This window comes from Sapajus apella, unplaced genomic scaffold (genome assembly GCF_009761245.1).
Source record: "Sapajus apella isolate SASKATOON/1434 unplaced genomic scaffold, GSC_monkey_1.0 scaffold24, whole genome shotgun sequence".
Classification (NCBI taxonomy): domain Eukaryota; kingdom Metazoa; phylum Chordata; class Mammalia; order Primates; family Cebidae; genus Sapajus; species Sapajus apella.
In genome coordinates this window covers 6,457,542-6,481,213 of record NW_022436964.1, presented here as the reverse complement: position 1 = coordinate 6,481,213, position 23,672 = coordinate 6,457,542, and the positions used below count along the sequence as shown (strand labels likewise).

General features: G+C 36.1%; 2 long non-coding RNA genes across 2 annotated transcripts; one reads left to right on the top strand and one right to left on the bottom strand.

Annotated features, from left to right (window-relative positions):
* On the bottom strand, positions 1-18,108 carry LOC116559776. The gene is made up of 3 exons (XR_004272615.1): positions 18,098-18,108; positions 4,845-4,848; positions 1-78 (listed from the first exon to the last, which is right to left on the bottom strand). It is a non-coding gene; the product is annotated as an uncharacterized LOC116559776 (long non-coding RNA).
* Positions 5,080-21,258, top strand: LOC116559777. Its single transcript, XR_004272616.1, has 3 exons — positions 5,080-5,710; positions 8,061-8,066; positions 21,248-21,258. It is a non-coding gene; the product is annotated as an uncharacterized LOC116559777 (long non-coding RNA).
* The last annotated feature ends 2,414 nt before the right edge of the window (positions 21,259-23,672 follow it).

Sequence of the window (23,672 nt, the reverse complement as noted above, 5' to 3'; positions counted from 1 at the left end):
TAGAAAATGTAGCCCATTTCTTGCCACCTCATGGGCTACGCCTTGACCTAATGTTTTGTATGTGTACATGTGCTTAGTCTATAACCTTTTTAGGGTTTGCTGAACATGGTGGGATATAGGCTGGGGACAAGAGGTGGTAAGGTGTCCCTATCGGGTTTATCAATTACAGAACAAGCTCCTTTAGAGGGATATAAAGCAGCGCCTAGTCCTTTAAGTTTTAAGGGGTTGCTTGTTGTACTTTGGCGATTGGTTTTGTTAATATAGCTATTAGTGTTTAGGGCTAAGCATAGTGGGGTATCTTATCCCATTTTGGGTCTTAGCTATTGTGCCTTCAGGATATTAAAGCCACTTTTGTAATATATTTTATTTCAACTGGAGTTTTTTTTACAACTTAGATGGAGTTTAGCTTCATTGAGGGTAGACCTTAAATGCTCTTTTTGCTGAGTTCTGTTAGCTTAGGTTAATCGTATGGCCACAGTGGCTGACATGAAATTAACCAACCCTAAATATTAATATAGCTTAGTCAAACTTTCATTTATTACTAAAGATTTATCACTGCTGGTTTCCTGTGGGGTGTGGTTAAGCAAAGTGTTTGAGCTGCATTCTTGTGTGCTTGATACCTGCTTCTTTTGATCCGGGTGATCTAGAGGGCATTTTCACTGGGGCCGTGATGCTTACATGCGTAATCTTTTTAAGAGTTAAAAGAAAGGCCAGGATCAAACCTATCTGTATGGGCTCGTGTGGACCCATCTCGACATTTTCAGTGTCTTGCTTTGAATAATTAAGCTACATTAACTACATAAATACTTAGTGGAAAATTAAAATATGGGAAATATGAGAAAGAAGTATAAATAATCGTTTATAGTTCTGGAAATCCTGGGTCTTTAAAGTTGAATTGGCAGAGTTTTGGCTGAGAGGACTACTCATAGTTAGAATATGGTTGATTTAGGGTATGATATAATGGGGCAGCACTTTCAGAGGGATATGCCCAAGACATTATATTAGTATTAGGGTGGAAACTTAGTTAGTATATTTATTGCACAAAATGGAGGAATAATTTGGTAGGAGAGTCTTAAGACTTTTTCAGAAAAATTACATCAATTGAGGGGTAGCTGTTGGGGTGTTCATGGTTAAAATATGATTTCTGGGCTCTGACTGAGTTGCATTTTAGTCTCTTGTTTTTGAGGTTTGACAAGTGTACATTTACCTGGGTTGATGGTAAAGTCAGAGACTGGGGGAAGGGGGTTTGCAGATTTAATTGGAAATTGTATGTCAGCCTATGTACGTGCATGAGTGTGCGTATGTGAGTGTGCATACATGAATGAGCGTCTATTGATTAATTATGTGTTTAAAACATGAATTAATTAACACCTTATGGTTATTATGCCAGCCCGGAATAGTCAATATGAACTCAGCTTCTACAATTGATTTGGCAGGAATCGAATCCAAGTTCGTCTACAGCGGACTCGGCAGGGACCAGGCCTTCCACGATGGTGAGTGATAGCATCCCCCAAAGTTAAAAATACCAAATGCATGACAGTGCTCTGTGACTGCTTAATAGGGTAGTAGTCACTAGTTCATCAGGTTGTCTTATTTAAGGGAACGTATGGGCGATCTTAGTGTTATGGCCCTGAAGTAAGAACCAGGTGCCAGGTATAGTTTCAGTATAGTCACCCTCAAGTGTCATGGGCCCCGAGCGAGGTGGGTAGCATCACTGAGTGGGATGATGATTTCTCAGACGTTGGTAGATTAAGAGGCCAAAAATTGGTAGCGGATATTCATGTTGACGAGGGACATCCTGACTAAAATATCCAGTGAATGACTATATGTACTATGTAATATCAAGGATTTACAGTACGGGTCAATATCTGTGTGGATTAAGTTTGATTGTACAGTCAAAAATAGTAGATGTGTGATAGTTGATTAAATAATTATTAATACATGCTTATATGAATGTAGACTGGATTTGTATTGTATTGTTATATATAAATGTACTGGGTATGAATAAGTAATAATAGTACTGTATATTATTCATGGAAACTAGCAATAATGCATGAAGTGCATTCACAAAGAGTATAAATTCACACCTAAGACTCACATATGTGATTATGAATTCTCAGGGAAAACTAACTTTTCCACTTAGAGTTTAGTCTGAGATAGATAAACTGTATTGTCATCTCTTTGGATTTGTTGACTGATCTTTCCTGTGAATCCTGAGCTTCTGGCTTTGGGTAAAATTTGTAAGCGCAACAACCTAATTTTGGTGACCCAAGACCTTATATACTATTTTTAGGTGTTTTCTAAAATCTAAATGATCTGGTTATAACTGATTTAGGTGTTTTATAAAATCTAAATGATCTGGTATGTAATCTTATCTGTCATCCTGAAACACCCATAGATTTCAATTCTGGTGATCTGTGCTTTCTCTGTGTTTCTTCTGGAGATTTTTCTTTTTCGGTGAACTTAGGTATGTGCTTAAGAAGATACGTGTTACATTTTTGTATGACTTTTTACAGGTATATAATAACTTGGAAGTTTTTGGTTATTTCAATTATTCCATTACTGGAACCACAAGTTACCTTTTTGGTTTGTTACCACATGTCTGTTCATATACCCCAGCCTCCCCTTCCTCCTTTCTGGTGCTGAAATTTAGGTGTTAAACTTTGAATGGTGTGAGAGGACAGGGGAGAATGAACTTTTCCTGGTGAGCAAGCACCTGTGGTGATTCTGTCAAGAGGATGTGCTCACTTTGGGATACCCTAGTTTGGAAACTGATGGGAAATATCCTAGTTACATAACCAGAATAGTGCACGCTTTACAAACTGTCTTTAGTCTCTAACCATGCAGCTCAATCCTAGTGATGACAAGGCCAAATAAGTAAATTCTGGAAGAAGTTAGAATGGCTAATTTTCTGAATGGTCTCAGGAGAATCCATAACTGACACCTTCTTGGACCCAAAGCAACAGTCATAATATCTTTTCTCTCCCAAGATACCACTTTATGAGCATAGTCTTTGAAGTCATACAGCTTGACTATTTATTAAAACTCTCAAAGTTCTAGTTTATTTATCAGCAGAAAGAGCATAATGATAATATTTATAGCATAGTTTGCATTTTAGTGTTTTGAGAATTAAATGAGGTATGAGGTAATGCTTGCAAAGTACTTAGTATATAGTCCAGCATGTTATAACCTCTAAATTGATATTTGCTATTATAATTGGTTAGTAGTATTAATATCCCAAATAATTACTTGTAGCAAAACGTTTTGAAATCTATGTTAGGTTGCAATATGAACACCAACACTGTTTATACACAGTGATCAGGAAATAGAAGACATTATGTGCTTGAAACCCCTCGCGCCCCACTAGAATCAGCCAACCTATTATCACAAGTCAGAATTTCATGTGTCATAAGCCATGCAGTTGTTTATTACTTGGATATTATTAATGCTGCATCTGGAGTGTGGGTAGTATATTTTTAAAAGATTGTGGCCTACTATTTATATACAAGTCACTATGAAAGAATTGTATTGTGTTGTAATAAAAGAACCCTCTCACCAGAACTGAAGTGTTTTTACAACAGTGAAAGATAGACTAAACAAAGTGAACTGGAAAAAATGCTTGGTGTTATGTGAGCAGTTCACGTTGTTTTCCTTTTTTTATTGTACTGTTTTACCACTGGCAATCAGTGTGGGGCCTTTACTTATGAAAATATAGCTGTTGGTGTTTTAGGCTCAATTTCGTTCTCAAGCTGTCATAAATGATCACATGGGAAGATAATACTTGATCGGAATTTTGTTTTTTTTTTCTCATTTTGTTCTTTTATTTTTCTTTGAGGCAATTTGTTGGAGAGAAGAGAAGATAGAGATCTATGATATACTGCAAAGCTTGGAAAACACTCATACAGTTTCAGAAATTCTATTCACACAGCAAAAAGATAGAGACAATGCCCTAATTGAATTAAAGCATTTGCAGTCATTCTCACTTGTTTCCTACTGTTAGGGCTATATGTTCTTGAACAAGAGGTAATATATCAAAATTCTCTTCCATATGCCACCTTACAGCTGCCTTCACGCATTCCTTTGTAAAATTGTAAATTGACAAAATATAATTGTGTATATTTATGGGGTACAAAGTGATGTTATTATATATTTATAGAATGTAAATGATTAAATCACGGTAATTAACATACTCATTATCTCAAATACCATTATTTAATGAGAATATTTGAAATTTACTCTCTTAGCAATCTTAAAATATAAAATACATTGTTACTAACTAGTCACTAGGCTATGTAATAGATCTCAAAACAATTATTCCTCTTAGTAAAACTTTGTACACTTTGGCAAACATCTTCCCATTTCTTCCACCGTCCAGCCTCTGATAACCTCCATTCCACTTTCTGCTTCTGAATTTGTTTTAGATTTTATATATAAGTGTGATCATGTGGCATTAGTCCTTCTGTGCCTAGGTTGTTTCACTCAGCACAGTGTCCTTTAGGTTTATCCATGTTATTGCAAATGAAATGGTTCCTTCTTTAAGGCTGAATAGTATGTCATTGTGTCTAAATACCACTTTTTCTTTCTCCATTGATCCACTGATGAACACTAAACACTGATTCTGTAATTTGGCTATTGTGAATAATGCTACAATGAACATGGGAGTACAGATATTGCTTCGACATACTGATTTCAACTCTTTTGGATACATGTCCGAAGTGGGATTGCTAGATGATGCAGTAGTTCTATTTTTAGTTTTTTGAGGAACCTCCATACAGTTTACAAAATGGCTGTACTAATTTATATTCCCACCAACAGTGTATTTCTCTCCATTTGCTTGCCAACACTTGTCTTTCATCTTTTTGGTAACAGCTATTCTGGCAGGTGGAAGATGATTATCATTGTGACTTTAATTTGCATTCCATTAATAACAAGGGATGTTGAGCTTTTATTTCCCTTATATCTGTAATATCATTGTGGTTTTAATTTTCATTTTTTAATGATTAGTGATGTTGAGCATTTTTACATGTACCTGTTGGTCATTTGTATGCCTTCTTCTGAGAAATATCTGATCAGGTCTTTTGCTCATTTTTTAATCAGGTTATTTGTTTTCTTGCTCTTTAGTGCTTTATATATTTGGGCATTAACTCCTTATCAGAAGTGTAGCTTATAAATATTTTGTTCCAATCGGTAGGCTGTCTATTCACTCTAATAATGGTTTCCTTTTCTGTGCAGAAGCTTTTCAGCTTGACGTAATCTCATTTGCCTATTTTTTCTTTTGTTGTCTGAGCTTTTGCAGTTAAATCCAAAAAGTAGTCAATGATCAGACTAATGTAAATTTCCCCCTATTTTTTTTTTCTAGTAGTTTTACAGTTCTATTTCTTATGTTTAAGTCTTTCATCGATTTCAAGTTGAGTTTTGTATATGGTATGAGATGAAGGTCCAAATCTATTTTTCTGGAGGTAAATATCCAGTTTTTTCAATATACTTTGTTGAAGAGACTGCCTTTTTTTCCATTGCATGTTTTTGGCATCTTTGCTGTAAATTAATAGACATAAAAGCATGGGGTAATATTTGGGTTCTCTGTTCTCGTCTATTCATTGATGTGTCTATTTTATGCTAGTACCATGCTGTTCTAATTGCTATAGCTTGGTAATATAGTATGAAATCAGGTAGTATGATGTTTCCAGCTTTGTTCTTTTTGCTTAAGATTGTCTTGGATATTTGTGTGTGTGTGTGTTTGTGGTTCCACATAAATTTTAGGGTTGGTTTTTCTATTTCTGTGAAAAATGACATGGAAATTTTTATAGGGATTGCACTGAACCTGTAGATTGCTTTGAGTAGTATAAACATTTAAAATGTATTTTTTTCAATCCATGAACAGGGAATATCTTTCCATTCATTTGTATTTTTAATTTTCTTCATCAATGTTTTATAGTTTTCAGTGTGCAGATCTTTCACCACCTTGGCTAAATTTATTCCTAAGCATTTTAGAGTTTTATTGGTAACTATTATAAATGGGATTTAAAAATTTTTTTAATGCATAGTTCATTTTTGTGTATAGCAATGCTATTGATTTCTGCATGTTGATTTTTTGTCCTGCAACTTTACTGTATTTATTAGTTCTAATAGGTTTTTGGTGTAGTCTTTAGAGTTTTCTATATATTAGATCATGTTGTCAGCAAAGAAAAAAAAAAGATAATTTAACCTTTTCCTTTCCTATTTTGGATGTCTTTTATTTTTTTCTCTTGTCTAATTTCTCTGACAAGGATTTCCTGTACTATGATGAATAGAATTGGTGAGCGTGGGCATTCTTGTCTTGGTCCTGATCTAGATGTAAAGCTTTTAATTTTTCTCAATTGAGTGTAATGTAAGGTGTGGGCTTATTGTATGTGGTTTTCTTTGTGTTGAGGTACATTCCTTCTACGTATACTTCATTTGTTGAGAGGTTTTTTTTTAATCATGAAATAGTGGTGAAGTTTGTCAAATGCTCTTTCTGCATTGATTGAAATGATTATGTGTTATTTGTTTTTTATTTTGTTAGATTTTGTATCGTATGTATTGATTTGCATTTATTGAATCATTCTTGCATCATAGGGTTAAATCCCAGTTGATCGTGATGAGTAATCCTCTTAATGTACTTTGGAATCTGGTTTGCTAGTATTTTGTTGAAGATGTTTACATTTATGTGTAATAGAGATATTGGCCCTATAAACTAATTTTCTTGTAATGTTTTTGTCTAGTTTTGGTATCAGGGTAGCACTGGCCTTATAAAGGGAGTTTGGAAGTCTTCCCTATTCTTTAATTATTTGAAGAGTTTGAGAAGAATTGGTAATTGTCTTGTTTTCTATCCCCCAGTGTATCTCCTGTTTACTATTCTTTCCATTTCTATTGAGGCTGCCCCTACCACAGTCCAGCTTCGTATTGCATCTCATTTGCTTCTCACCCTTACGAAACTTCCTAGTTGCTGCTAATTTGTGAGCTACAGACTGAATTCAGCTCCATATAACGCAGAACATTAGCCATATTTGCAACAACTTGAAAAGCAAATGGGGGGGGGATGGAAAGGAGAATTTTCTAGTTTACAAGGGACTTAAGACATAATGACCAATTGAAATGGAAATGTGGTACCTGTTTGAACCCTGATTTACTCAAATCAGCATTTTTGAGAAGTTAAAATTCAGTACAGACTGGCTATTAGTTGTTATTAAGAAATTCTTGTGCATTTTTGGTAGATGTGATAATGGTATTGTGGATTAAAGAACAGAATATGTTTACTCAGTTTTGTTTTAGAATTGCACACTGAAGTACATAGGGAAGAAATGTCATCATGTCCGTTATTTACTTTATACAACTTCAGCAAAACAATACATGGAGCAAATACTGCAAAATTTTTGGAAAAATGGTTAAATGTGGGCATTGAGCATACAGGATTCATTATACTATGCTCTACTTTTCTGTAAGTTTGAAAATATTCTCAATAGAAAGTAGAAGAAAGAAGTTTTCATGGTATTACTCCTCTTAAAAATAGTGATATTTAAACTATTTTCTGAAATGAGAGATTCATAATGTATAAAATGAAGATCCAAAGAAGTAGACTAAATAAAAGTTAACAGGATGAAAAATATCTTCAAAACAGAACCCTCAGACACATTGCTATTTAGAGATATTTACCTTTTCCTATAAAGGGGACATTCAATTTATGAACCTATTTGCTAATGCTGTTTTATAGGTATGGAGACTAGAAAGATCAATACCACATGCTCCTTGGAAGAAAAAAACTGTAGAAACTTTCAGACCATGAGCTTGGTCCTTTAGTAGAGGAAATTGTCTTTATGCATTGGGAAGACCCCAAGTTTTGCCATTATTACATGGCACTGAATTTGACTGTTGACTATTATTTTCTAGCAGTGCGAACTTGAAAGCAGTTTTCTTGTATTGAGTCTCAAATGTCTTGTCCATGAAATGGGGATAATAAAACTTACCTTCCAGGAAATACTGTTAGTATTAAATGAGGTAGTGTACATAGAGTTTAACACAGAAATGAATGAAATTTAACTCAGCTCTTTGTGTTACTGTCATTAGAGGTTCATTAAAGGCAAGCAGAAGTGAAGTGATCAGGAACCCAGAATAGATGAGATTTGAGTTGAGCCTTGAAGAACCGAGAAGATTTCAACAAATGAAGATGGCAGCAGAGGGAGTGCTCCTTGTATGTTGAAAGGATGGCACTGATATGGTACATGCCGTGTTTAGAAAACAGCCATGATAATAACTGGTTCAGCTTAATTTTAATAAAGTGCCCAAGAGTAGTGAAAAAATAGTTTTGGGGCTGATTATTCTTCCTTTAAATTGTTTAGTCCAAGAAACTTGGACTTTAATCACAGTGCTATTTGAAGAATTGAATGGTTTTGACAAGCTTTGATGATGGTTAGAGTTGTACTTTGAGATCAATCTGGCAATAAGATTTATATTGCTCTGTGAAATCTGAACTCAAAGATACTGTGGCAGATTCTGCTGTTCTCCTGTCCAGCAGATCCCCTCTTCTTCTTTACAGGACACTGGTTTTGTTGGGGATGGTGATGCAACAAAGTAAAAAGAAATCGGAAAACAATTTTTAAAAAGTGATCACATTTGCATTTCTCCTTTGAAGAAAAGAATGGCAATATCTAGTTTTGGCCAATATCATATAAGCTGAAGTCTTAGGTTGGGTCTTCCAAAAATGCTCTTCAAAAGTGAAAGTAGCATTAGGTGATAAAACTGCTTAAAACCTTAAGGATATAAGCATGGGAAGGCAACAGTATCTTGAATTCCTTATACTGTGGAATTGCTACATTATCCCACACAGCCTACTGCCGTCCCTATTGTGATGTCACAGAAAAATAACTCTATTTGCTTTTCAAGTTGTTGTAAATATGGTGAACCTTTTGTGTTATATGGAGCTGAATTCAATCTGTAGCTCACAAATTAGCACCAACTAGGAAGTTTAGCAAGGGTGAGAAGCAAATGAGAAGCAATACGAAGCTGGACTGTGGTAGGAGCAGCATCAATAGAAATGGAAAGAATAGTAAACAGGGGATACATTGGGGCATACATAAGACAATTACTGATTTGAGTATGGATGGAGGAAAAAGAAGGATTCCAATATAAATTTAAAGTTTGGGTGACCAGAAAAATTATGACCTTATTTATTAACTGGAGATAGCGATAAGAAAAGAAAGATAGTTCAACTGATAGATACATGAAATAAATTAAATTTCAGATGAAAGCATTTTACTCAAGAAAAGTCAGAACACTCTAAGAACTAAATCAGTAGTATCAAGTCTCAAGCCCTTAGAAAGACTGGTAGAAAGAACAGAGGAGGGGATGGCAAGGAGCCTCCTATTAGATTGCAGGATTTCTATTTATTCTTCCCAATGTGAAGATGAGACATACTAACTGGTCAAAAGTTTTAAACATGAGTTTAAACTGCATTCGAAACATATGTAATTATTTCCTCTGAGGCAAAATGGCTAGAAATATAACTTGCTTAGCCAAGGCGTAGGTCTGCTTTCAGAGTAGGATGTGAGCTCAGTGACCTCTGCATGTGCTTTATAGTTCTACAATTCTATAATTATCTCAGGCTTCAAATCACTTTCTAGCGAACAGCAAATAACTCTTACTAATAAAATACAATTTGAAACTGGGAACTGAAATTACACATTTTCAATAAAGTGTTGTAATAAAGTTAGCAACGGTAGATCCCCTCCAGGAATAAAGAGCTAAATGTATTGGTTGGCCACTCGTGCAAGACACAGCTAAAGTCTACGTTGATTCATCACGCAGGAGAAGTGGATTCTCTGTATAAGTTTTAAAAATAAACCTGACTGCAAATGAAAGAACTAAAAGGACATTGCCATTTAACCATGGAATCTGCAGTTAACATCAATAAGTGCTCTGAAGTTTACATTTTGCATTAACCCCACTGAGAAACTGCTGCCTGACTTTAGTTCCTGTATTCAGCTCCTTTCTGAAACATATTTCTTGGTATTGTGAATAGAAATCTCTCTCTGGGTTCTTTGTAATTTTGCCAACAATGAGAGACCAATTCTATTAGAAAAAGATAGGAAGATATGGGGAGCTCTCATACCAATAAAACTTTACCCCAAGTTCCACAGATTCAGAAGGGCAATTATTTGAGCAATTTTGTTTTTCAGAGGCCTCAAGCCTATGGCAGAGAACAATTATTAACATAAATGATTTATGGTACAGTTATTGTTTTCCTAAAATTGTATTTCCTACAAAAGCTTATGATCTGAAATATAGGGCTTAAAAGAAATAGTAAAGTGAAGTGATTCTTAAAGCGTCTCCAGGAAATAGGCATTCCTCCAAAAATTATTCCATGGTCATAAGTTTGGGACATTCCATTTAAATAAAACCACTGTTTCTTTTTTTGTGGTTCTCGTGAGAGCCTTTATAAAGCCCCACGACCCACCAAGAATGAATAAGGAGTAGCATTTACATCTTGAAATTATTTTAATGAGATTATTAGAGACAGAGTGTGATCCACGTTTTCAAAAATTGTTAAACACTGACTTCTTGACACTGCTTTTTTTCAGTTCAGAAAACTGAGACTCGAAAATATAAAATAAATTTTAACAGATTGATGTGGATTGTTTGTGTTTATCATGTTTCCTTTGGGAATTGCTCCTCCCTAACCTCCCTCTCATTTTGCACCATTATAGGTGTAGCACAGCCATCAGGACAGTTAAATTCCAAACTTCTTGCTGCAGTATATTAGACCATCCATAAGCACCTGATCTAGACTGATCTAATTGAATTTCTTTCCTTGGAAGTATCACATTGAGATAAGGAAATTCAGTCTCTCCATCTTTCTCTTGCTTACTTTATCACTGTAAAGCTAGACATATAATATATAAGGTGTAAGTAATGTGTTTTTAGTCTATGTGGACCAAAGAAGCAAAGAAAGCCTATCTGGAGGCTGAAAGACAAAAAGGGCCAGGTGCAGTGGCTCACTTCTGTAATCCCAGAACTTTGGGAGACCGAGGCGGGTGGATCACCTCAAGTTAGGAGTTCAAAAGCAACCTGACCAACATGGGAAACCCCTTCTCTATTAAAAATACAAAAATTAGCTGGGCATGGTGGTGGGCACCTGTAATCCTAGCTACTTGGGAGGCTGAGGCAGGAGAATCACTTGAACCTGGGAGGTGGAGGTTGCAGTGAGCCTAGATCACACCATTGCACTGCAGCCTGGCAACAAGAGCAAAACTCCATCAAAAGAAAAGAAAAGAAAAAAAGGAAAGAAGGCAGGCAGGCAGGCATAAATGCACAAGAGGAGTGGCAGAGGAGAATACATGGGCTCACTCAAAGTGTTTTAAGGTCTTTTTCCCACTTTGTTCAGCTGTATTCCTCCCTGTGGGTTTCGATGATTCCCTTGTAACTTTGTGGTGGATTCTTTTTATCTTAAGGTTGAATTTTTTTCTGTTTTCTTCAGTGAAAAAGGGCTAAATGACTACAGTTACACATTAATTGCAGAATAAGAGCTAGAAAACAGGTCACTTAATCAGTGCAATGCCTTTTAACTACAAGTCTTTATGACTTGTTGAGTAGTATTTTACAAATCTTAGTTTATATTTTAAAAATGAAATGCTGACAAACCATTAAGGTTTTTTATCATGATTATTCTTAAAATTATCCATGTTTGCTTATTTATCTATATGTATGGTATTTAGTTTACTTAAAATTTAATTTAAAAACTACAAAACAAAAATAACATACCTATGACTTAAATGTTAGCATTTATAATATTTGCCTAAAATTTGTTCACTTTTATTCACGGAACTAGAAAAAAAATCTTAAAATTTCTATGGAACTAGAAAAGAACCCAAAGAGCCAAAGCAATACTGAGCAGAGACCGAAGCTGGAGGCCTCACACTACCTGACTTCAAACTATAAGACTATAGTAGCCAAAGAAACATAGTATTGGTATAAAACAGACCCATACACCAATGAAACAGAATAGAGAACTCTGAAATAAATTCACTTATTTACAGCCATTGATTTTCAGCAAAGGCATCAAGAACATACACTGGGGAACTATCTTCAATTAATGGTGCTGAAAAAAGCAGATATCCATTATATGCAGAAGAATGAACCGGACCCCTTTCTCTCATCATATACAAAAATCAATTCAAGATGGATTAAGGACTAAATGTAAAATTTGAACATATAAAACTATTAGAAGAAAACATAGAGGAAATGCATCAGTACCTTTGTCTAGGCAAAGATTTTATGGCTAAGACCTCAAAAGCACAGGCCACAAAAACAAAATTGGACAAATATAACTATTAAAATGAAGAGCTTCTGTACCACAAGTAAATAGGGTGAAGACACAGCCTGATAAATGGCAGACAATATTTGCAAACTATTCATTTAACAAAGGACCGTTGTCCCGAATATATAACAAACTAACAATAAAAGCAAATAATCACATTAAAAAGTGGACAAAGGACATGAATAGATATTTCTGCAAGAATGCTATATAATAAATGAGAACACCATGTCACGAAAATTGTGTCTCCATTGTCTACAGGATCAGCTCTTTTGTCTGAATTGGCCAGACATTTCAGCTCAACCTCAGACTGATTTTATTTTTTCCTCAGTAGCTTTGACTCAATCAATTGATTTGTTGGCATTATATAGATATAGCCAAAAATAAACATTTCTTGCTCTGAAGAAGTCGATCATAAGCTGTTCATTACCTTTTAGGAAGAATTTTCAAGAGAGAATAAAAATGATCCAATATTTATAAATTTTATGTGCTTCAAATCGGCAACTATCATAGTGAAAAAAAGGAAAAAAAAAAAAGCTTAGGAGCAATTGGGAGATTTGCTGTAAGTCTTGAATACTTCTAAGGGCCGTCTCTGAACTACAGAGGGTTGAGAAGGTTTGGTTCCTGGTTGTGAGCCTTGGTCAGGCCTGGTGCATGTTTTCCTGAAAATGTTTCTGCAGACGCCATTGTTTTAGCATCAGTACTAATTTCACCACTGTTTGATCTTCCTCTTTTTTTTTTTAAATTTATTTATTTTTTTTAATTGCATTTTAGGTTTTGGGGTACATGTGAAGAACATGCAAGATTGTTGCATAGGTACGCACATGGCAGTGTGATTTGCTGCCTTCTTCCCCTTCACCTATATTTGACATTTCTCCCCATGCTATCTCTCCCGACCTCCCCAACCCCTCCATCCCTCCCCCATTTCCCACCAACAGACCCAAATGCCCATCGATGATAGACTGGACAGGGAAAATGTGGTACATATACACCATGGAATATTATGCAGCTATCAAAAATGATGAGTTCGTGTCCTTTGTAGGGACATGGATGAACCTGGAAAACATCATTCTCAGCAAACTGACCCAAGAGCAGAAAATCAAACACTGCATGTTCTCACTCATAGGCGGGTGTTGAACAATGAGAACACATGGACACAGGGAGGGGAGCACTACACACTGGGGTCTGATCTTCCTCTTTTACCACCTAAAGGACTTCTGGTTGCTGCTTTTCTATCCAGACAATGTTTTTCACATCCCATTCACAAATTCAGTATCTGGGTCATCCGAATACATCTAGGCCTAAAAAGTGTCCGTCCACTGGGGCTGAGTAAACATGGCTTAATTCATTCTGGACTCCAGTGTAGCTGGTGACATAAGAGACAGCAAGTCCAAGTATAGGACCTTAATAGGACAAGATTTTTTTTTTTTTTTGGTCAGAACTTACCTAAATTTAGTACTAATCCCTTGAGAAAGAAAGGGGAAAAAAAGTCTTAATTCAATACCCAATTATCTTTAAAGAAGGATCTAAAGACATAGCAGGAAATTAGACCAGCCAGTTTGACATCAGTTAAGTCTCAGAGCATTTTAAAAAGATCAAATGCTGGAACATTTAAAAAGCACAGCTTGACAACAGTCAATTAAGGTAGCCTCAGGATGTGGCCGGGAGATTGTATTAATTTGTGTGTGTAGAGCATGGACGAAAATTTTAAAAGGCATTGCCGTAAGAATCAAGAAAAACAGTAAAAATCATAAGCAGGATATGGCTATTTAACACAGACTTTTCTTTCATTTTGTATAATAATGGAGCCATGATATACTGGGGACTAAAAAAAGCCTGGCAAATTGAATAGTTGAGTAAACTTGGCTATAAGTCAAACTCAGTTTGAAATCCTTAGCAAGTTAGTTTTGTGTTCAGATTATTATTCAGTGATACTAAGGGTTGGGGTAAAGGGTGTGGTTATGCTGGAAACACCTAGGACAGTGCTTCTCCAAGTGTCCAGGGACCAGTGCCATTTCATAAACTATCATTGGCCAGACAGATACAGAACAAATCAAGAGTAAGTGTTTAGAAATATTGATAGCAATGTGACCAAGTACTTTCCTGAAAACCTGGGCTTTAATTTTGTATACATATATATATTTACAAATTTTCAGTCTTGGCAGTTAATGTTATTGTACTTTACAAAATTCTAGGTCTGTGTCTTATTGAAATAAAAAAATAGTGCTTCTCCAAAGATAGTCTGATAAGCACTGATAGAGACAGTTTTTTTTTAAATGGCATTTAAAGTATGATGTGTATCATGATGTTAGAAAATATCAAGCTATTTTTTCCTGCTCATGAAATACATCCAAGCATAATTACCTCACATACATTTGTAAAATGGCTTTCAAAAATAGACATTTGAAGGAACTCATTGGGTCAAAGTTTAGAGAATCTGAATAAAAATCTTTTATTATGAACTGTAGCTGTAACTAAGACTACAATGTGTATGGAAAGGTAGATCGTACTATTCCAATTCTTCAGGCCCTCCCTGTATTCAAAGGATGGACCCATGTCCTTTGCCATGTGAGTTTGTACTTGCTACCACTAAATGTCAAGTGTTACCCTACCTCATTGATGTTGGGCTTCACCAAATGACTTACACTGGCCAGTAGATTATGGACAGATTTGCCAGTGTTCCAGGCTTTGCGACAAAGCCTCAGAGGCATTGTGTATTTCTTGTGTCTGTCTGCAGTTTGTGTGATCACTGTAGAAGGGCGTGCTTCAGCTGTCTGCCCCTTGAGGGTACATCCCAGAACGTGACACATGGAGAAGAACTAGACCTGGCCCAAGACTTAGAGTCAAGTCCACCACACTGCAGCGTGAAGTAGTCATCAAAGCCAATCCAGAGACCGATAAGCCGGAAAAAGAACTGCCTGTTGTTATAGGCCACCTAGTTTTGGGGTGGTTTGTTATGCAGCATTATTGCAGCAGTAGGTGACCAGCACAGTTGAATTATAATACATGCTATAGTTACAGATGGTGTTTGATTTACTATTGCAGCAGTAGGTGACCAGCACAGTTGGGTTATAATACATGCTATAGTTACGGATGGTATTTGATTTGCTATTCCAGCCTGGACACCTAAGTGTCATTCTCATGTATTCAACTGCCTATTTGACATGCCAACATTGATCTCCAATAGGAAATTCAAATGAAATACATTCAAACCTGCACTCTTGATTCTCCTCCTCCCAACCCTAAACTACTTCACTGCTTGGTAAATGGCAACTCTCTTCTGTCACTTGCTTAGACCAGGATCCTTGGAATCATGCTTGGTTTCTTGCTTTTTTTTCACGTTTCACATCTGGTGGGATGGGAAATAAACTGAAACACATTCTGAATCTGACCACTTCTCATCCGCTCCATTGCTATTAACACTTCCCTAAGAAGCTCCTCTTAGTGCTTCTTTTTTATTCTTCCCTTATTTCTCTAGGACCTATTCACTGCACAACAATCAGGATGATTTTTTAAAATATAAGCCACAACATTTCACTCTTCTTCAAGCTCTCTAATGGCTTTGCAGCTCACTCAGAAATTCATTCAAAGTTGCCATCATGACCTAACAGGTTCTGTACATTTAGACATAACTACCTGCTTTCTGTGAGCAACCTGGCCCCTCCTGGCTTTCCATGAGTACATGAAGTTTCTGCTGCAAGATCCTGCCTTGGGATGCCCTCTTCCCAGATATCTGCTGCTCATGTATCAGTCTTAGTATGGAGGCTTCCCTGACACCATATGGAATAGTAACTATTACTCCACCACTTTCTGTGCACCTCCTCCTCCACTTTATTCTTGATCTTATCATGCACCATCTAGCATGTTACATACACATGCATTTACTGACTGGTCTCACTAGGATGGACACTTTCTGAAGCAAGGATTGTCATTTCCATGGCCTTATCTCTAGCATAAGAACAGCGCCTGGCATATGGAAGGCACTTAATACATATCTATTGGTGAAAGAATGAATTAAATGTCTTTGGAAAGAATATATTCCTGCTAAATCTTGAATTTGCTAAGTGTGAGTTAGGTATTTAAATGCTGACTGATTATAGTAAAAGTAAATAAAAACCAATTTCCTATTCTTAAGTTGATGTTTGTGAAATAGGCAGGATAATCTTTTGGTTGTGGGTTTTAAAGAATACCAGCACTTGGTTAACATGAGAAATGGGGACACTTTATTTTTTCATTGACGACATGAAGGTTGCTTCAGGGTTTTTAATTTGTGTGAGACATTCAGTAAGGATTTTTAGTTCATTTTTGAACCAGGTCATTTATAGAGCCTACTAAGAGATGGAAAGTGAGAAAGAATCAGCGAATTCTAGAACTGGAAATTCTATTTTTATTTTAGAGGGAAAAGAATAACACTCTTTCCAAGAAAACTTTAAGGACCTGTGAGGAGAAGAGGCTGGCCGGGTAGGAGGTGGGGACTGTCACTCGCAGGTTTTGCCCACACTAGCAGTTTTCTGGCATTTCAGCAGCACACCGTTTTGGTTATGTTATTTTAGCGGCAAAATCTCTGCCAAGATCATGAAGGGAGTGCAAACTCCAGGAAATCTTGTAAAAGAAGCAGAAATGTTGTTATATGCTTGGATTTCAGACCAGCTGAGGCACAACTGCAGCACGGCTACACCCAAGCCCTACCAAGTATGGTCATTCTGAGACTTCCGTCGGAAGTTCTTGCTCAGAGGTGACAGAATTTCTAACATCATTTCAAAATCTGCTGGTCTGTATCAGGTTGCTAATCTCCAGATTCATGAACAAGTATCAATACCTTATTTCTATAATGTTGAGTGCTTTATAGGACTATGTGCACAGAAAATACATTACAAAAAGGCAAAAATGAAGGGAAGAATGATACTATGATTATAGAAAAAATCAATTTTATTCTTATTTTGGGTTCAATGAACACACACCAAAAAATGTATAATTAATGTTCTCTGGTGGAGAAGGGGGCTGTAAATAACACTTGTTAAATAACTAATATGTGCCAGACACAATTCTAGGAGCTTCACATATGTTTCCTAGCTATACTATATAAAACTTGTATCTTGCTTATAACCTCTTTTACAAATTAGATTATTTTGGGATCCAGTATTCTCCCCATTTCTTAGGATGAAGCAGATACAAAAGCAAGGATACCCTGACAAACTACCTGGGAGGCAGAAATGTTACATATTTTTCTAAAGACTACAGAGCAAATGCGGAGTAGGGAAAGGAAAAATATTTTACACTCATTTGGGATGAAAGCTTCTATGGGCTGGTTTTGTAAGTTCCACAGACAACTTACTTTCTGACACCTAAGAAATATTACAATGTGAGTACTGTCTGATGAATATTCAGTAAAATAGTTCTTCCAGGTAAGAAACTGTAATTATTCAACAGCTTCATCTTAATTATTTTCCTTTGGGCTTTATTTTATAATGCAGCATGTAAAAGAAACACTCCGTGCATTCAGACGCAGCCTTCGAAGCAACATCTAGTGCATTCCCTGGGCATTGTGAGTTTAGAATTGTGAGATGTAGACTTAAAATCTTGTCAGAAGTGTGTTTGTGTGTCCTTGTCCCAAATTCCCCTAGTGTGCTGCATTCTCAAGTTCATCACTGTCCTTCCACCCTGTGCCCGAGAGCAGAGCAGTGGATGTTTGGCCCTGCTGTCCACTGCTTCTACACCAAAGAAGGCCTGGGAAGTGATAGCCCAGGTAGCTGTGGACTGCAGAAGCAACACAGCCTTCACCACCCGTAGTGGAAAAGATGTAGCCAGAGGATGCTGGGAATGGCATGGCATATGGGCTGAGGGAATATTTAAGACTTATTTACAGGAATGGGGATAGAAATGTTCTTTTCACAGGGTGTTTGAAAAATGGAGAGTTTTTTTTTTCTCCAATGGAAATGTCATTTCTCTGATTTTCTTCCCTTTCTTCTGGATCACCTATACAGTCTTCATTCTGCCTTTTCTTAAGTACTGTGCAGTATTTGAAAATGAATTGAATCCTGAAACTTTTTATATTTTTTTCCTTGGTAACTGCTCAAATCCATTAAACATTTTTTTGTTCCCTAAGGGTGGAGTGATTTATTATCCTGGCCCTGCTGGACAGATAAGCAAACGCATGACTCAGAATGAACAACTATTTCTTTGAGTGATGTTTTCAAGACATGAGGGGGAAACAAAGAAAGAAAAATGCTTTTTTCCCCTTGGCATTAGCCATGGAATACTATGATCAGAACATTTTGTTTTTCCTCTTCTCTCTGAAAATATGTTCTTCATTTATGTTCTTTACTGGAAATTAGGCACTTTAATTAAGGAAATGTATTAAGTTAGTAAACAATACAGTCCTTTAAAGTATTTTCACCCAGAAAGCTTTTCTCTCCTTTGTTTTTAATTTGTTTGATTTTAGTTTTTCCTAATTTGGGGAATAGGGGATAGTAAATAGTTTGTAGTTTCATTTATGAATTCTTTTAAAAAACCAGTACTGATCACTTACTTTATAAAAACCAGTACTGATCACTTACTTTATGCCAGATTTGGTGCTGTTACTCAAGAAAACAGATATGGGAGAATGAGCTTTGCTCATAAGAAGAAGGTACAGGGCTAACCAATTGCACACTCATAGACACTCACATATATTCATCCACTGCGATGGAGCAGGTGCGAAGACTCGGCCATGCAGGGTGAGGCCTGAGGAGAGAGCTTCAGCAATGCTGCAAAGTCAGGTGAGGCTTCACAGAGGAGGTAGTATCTTTGGATAAAGATTCTTGTAAGCTAAGGGAAATAGCCATGCACAGGGAAGGAGGACCTGCCAAGATCTAGGTTAGACAGAGAGGTGGGTGGTTTGATGACCCAGGAGTAGGTGAAGTACAGAGGGAAAAATATAAAAGCTAAATATGTATCCTCAGGGATAGAATCACATGTAAAAAGCTGGCATGGAAATTCACCAAGAAAACTAAAGAGAATTGTACAGAAAGAGAGAGAGAAAGAGACCCAAGTGAGAGTGATAGCATAGCCTTAATTTTAAAGGTTTCCATTTCAGAGAATCTAGACTGATTCACATCTCGTAGTTTTTTCTTTCAGGTTATTGGTTTTCTGAATAGAGTGGATTATTTAGCTTGAAAATAGAAAATGTTGTTATATTTTTTATTAATATTGGTGACATCAAAAATATACACCTTAACAAACACTTAAATTTAGGATATTATTTAAAGGCATTTGACATTAATAAGGTCCAATTGTCCACTTACCTGATTAGCAAGGATTTAGGAGATTGATACCACTTACACTTTCTCCAAGGCCATCTTGCAAAGTATATATAAATTTAAATGTCTCTACACTTTGACCCTGAAACTCTATTTTTAGGAATTTAGTTTTAAAAAACAAAATACATATTCTTTGTCCGAGAAGAGGAGACTACTTAAATGAGTTGCATTTCACCATACAATAGAGCACACAGAATTTTTATATTCTGAGAAAATTAAAATAATGAATCAGAAACATTTGTTAACATAGAAGAATGTTCTTATATTATTGCTAAGTATAAAAAGCAGGTTATAAACAGACGTATATAACTGCTTTATTTTAAATATGTAATACATATAGAAAAGGGGCTGGAGGGATCTGTATCAAGTTTCTAACTGCATTTATTTCTAATGATGATTTTCTAGATTTTTACTTTGTTATTTAGAAACATTTCGCAGTATTGTTGTTTTTACAATGAGCACATTTTTTTTTTCATTATGTTATAAAAGCACATAAATAAAGTCTATTAAAAATGGAAAAAAAGGCCGGGCATGGTGCCTCATGCCTGCAATCCCAGCATTTTGGGAGGGCTAGGCAGGCAGATCACCTGAGGTCAAGAGTTTGACACCAGCCTGGCTAACATAGCGAAACCCCATCTCTACTAAAAATACAAAAATTAGTAGGATGTGGTGTTGTATGCCTCTAATAGCTACTTGGGAGGCTGAGATAGGAGAATCACTTGAACCTGGGAGGAGAAGGCTGCAGTGAGCCAAGATCATGCCATTGTACTCCAGTCTGGATGGCAGAGCGAGACTCTGTCTGAAAAAAAAAAAAAAATTGAAATGATCATTTAGTTGACTTGGAAGTTATATTGTTCATTAATATTGAAAATGAAAGCCCAGTGCCTTCCCAGCTGTAATGAGTATCTTAATCACCTGTGTACCTTTGCATATGATCTGGCAGGTTTGAGGTGGGGCCTGAAACTTTGCATTTCTCACGCTCCCAGGTGTTGCCTATTTTGCTGGTTTAGGAGCATGCTTTAAGAAGCAAATTTAAACTATAAAAATCTTGTATTGCCAGGTTTCATTGCTTTTGTTGTGCTTATTTTATTATAGGCAGAAACATACAAGGTATAATAAAAGATTGCTGAGAAAACAGAAGTAGAACAGCTGTTTACGTTTAGTGATTCTCTTAACATGTTGAATAAGCAGATTCTATTTCCATCTTGTCCAGAGATACCCAAAGTCCTCCTGAATTCGTGTGGCCATCCTGGACCTCATAATCTCATAGTAGAGCTTTCCTTTCAAAATGGAATCTCATTCTGCACAATGTTTTGGGCAACCATCCCATTTACAGCTTGCTGTTTATAAGTTTATTTTCCTTAGAGCACTATACTGGTGAGTCTCCTCTGGTAAAAATAGCTAATGCTTAAATACAAGAACTTTCTTGACTTTTTAGCCTCTTCATAAATTGTTTTTTAGCCTCTTCCTTAAATTGTTTCAACATTTTAACAAGTTTCCATAGGTTATTAATTCCAAAATATGAATAAAGCAGCAAAGTCAGGCAAGGCAAGATCAAGAGAGTTTTCCCAAAATGCATCTGACTGTGTTACCAACAGGTAGTCTTAAACAACATAAGTTTAAGTTTTGGTGATTTAGTGAAAGTGCTAATGCAATTTTTTAAAAACATTGTCAAACTAGTATCAGCTTGCTTAATCAAAATTATTAATATATTTTTATTCTTGTTAATGAGTTAATATAGCAATTGGTGTTGACAATATTTATTTTTGAATCTATAATTTCAGTATTAGGGCACAACTGTAGCAAAATGCCTTTTATTAATTATTTTTGTTAATTCATTTATTTCATGTGGTCTGTTCTTTCACACCTTGGGTTTCTTTAATGCAAGTTAGTTCTAATGAGAATGAAATAGAGAAATGGTGTCAGCAGAGGCAGATTTACCCTAAAGCTAATAAAACATATTCACATGATGATGTGTTTTTGTAAAATTTACTAAAATTGGGTACATTCACTTCCATGGATTAAACACCCCATTCCTGGTCCACCCTGTCAAACTTCTCTGCAAAGTATGCAATAACTAAAACTTGGGAGTTGGTCCTTTTGTAATGAGCAACCAGCAAGGACTGGGAGCTGGTAAATCACATTCAGAACATACCAACAGCAGGGAATCACTGAGAGCAAGAGATACATTTTTGATACAATTAATGAGTTGACTCTTGGATTGTTTGACAATTCACTTAATGAAAACAGAGAACCATATGTACACACTCATAATGGGCCACTAAAGCGACGACGTCTATTAACTTGTTAATGAGTGTTGAAAATCCCAAGTACATTTAAGACCAGTCACTGCACAGGGAAACTTGATGGGCCCAACCATCTTTCAATCTTACAGTTTGCATATGAGAAAAACTTGATAAATATTTTCCCCAATAATTCTAAACATGCACATGATATTACAATAACAAATGATGCAGTTGAAAGAAATTTTTCTATTTATTAATAGGGGAAAACTATTAATAGGGGGAAAAAATCATGTATTTTTGTTTTTTCTGGATCTTGTGAGGTTTTTTACAATTATCAGCATTTTAAAAGTTGTGAATGTTTGTAATTTCCCCACTATTCTAAATTCTAAATGAATAGTCACTGTTAAACTAAATTTGATCTTTGTAATTTTATGTTCTTAAAGAAGGATTTCGAAGGTGGTAGAACTCTCAAGTCCCATGAAACCTGCATCTGTCCCTGATATCAGAATACCTTGAAATTCTAGGAAGTTCATATAGGATGTTTGTTAGAATGTTAATATTTTAAAGTTAGGAGCAAGTTGTTTTTTTTTTTTTTTTTTTTTTCCACAATAAAAAGGAAAGCTTAGGAACATGTAAAAAGGTGAGAAACTCCAAATATAGACACCCTTCCTGGTTTGATGTCATTCAGAACCACTGCACTTTGCTCTCTGGGTACAGATGAAAAAGCTGAGAAAGCAATGCCACCCATGTCACCAACCCTCACCCTGTAATAAAAATGATTGATGAAGATAATTGCCCTGGATCATATTTTGGATTTTTATGAAATCGGTCTCTATTACAGGAGAGTGATATTAAGGGCCATCATGAGAAAACAGAGCCCAGAATAGAAGTATGCAAAGAATGAATGATATTCTAAGTTCACATGTCTGTGGAGGGTTAACTGGCTATAATTTAAATGTTGCTGTTGTTTGGGATGTGTACTTGTTACAGTGCTCTGTAGGTTTTGAGTTCATCTGCCCTGCTTTATTTCCCCCATACATTCCATTATTTTTAGGGCGTAATCATGTTGAATGTGAGATTTTTCCAGAACCCATTTATGGCAATAAAGCAGGAATCTCTGTATTTATACTTTGACTATTTATAAAAAATTTCGAATAGCTTTTAAGATAAACATGATGCAAAGCAAAATCACAGGACATAAGAGAGAATATCCGAGGAAAAAAGAGGATGGAGACATTATGAACAAAAAGTACAAAATGACAACAAATACCTGTCCTCAAATGGAAGAAGTACTAATAAGAATAAAACTGGTCACTGTTTGGTTCTTCCACCCGGCACCTAAGATAGAAGAAAACAATTTTACTGGAGTTTCAATTTGGGGTGAAGTGAATTGCAGAAATTAAAGTTGATACCCAAAGTGAGAACCCTGTTTGCAAAAGTACTCTACAAAAAGTAAGAAAAGTAAATTAGCTGGGTGGGGTGGCAAGCACCTCTAATCCCAGCTGCTGGGGAGGCTGAGGCGGGAGGATTGCTTCAACCCAGGAGTTCGAGGTTGCTGTGAGCTATGGTTGCACCACGGTACTCCAGCATGGACAACAGAGCCAGATCTTGTCTCTAAAAAAATAAATAAATAAAAAGGTGATACTATATGGAATAAACATCCCAGCACTGTGCAGAGGTCATAGTAGGTACCCAGAAAATGTGGGAGGAAGAAATACAGGCTTCGCAGTCAGATGACCTGGTTTTCAGCCCAGCTCAGCTATTTATTAGTGTTGTGACCTTGGACATGTTATTTACCTCTTT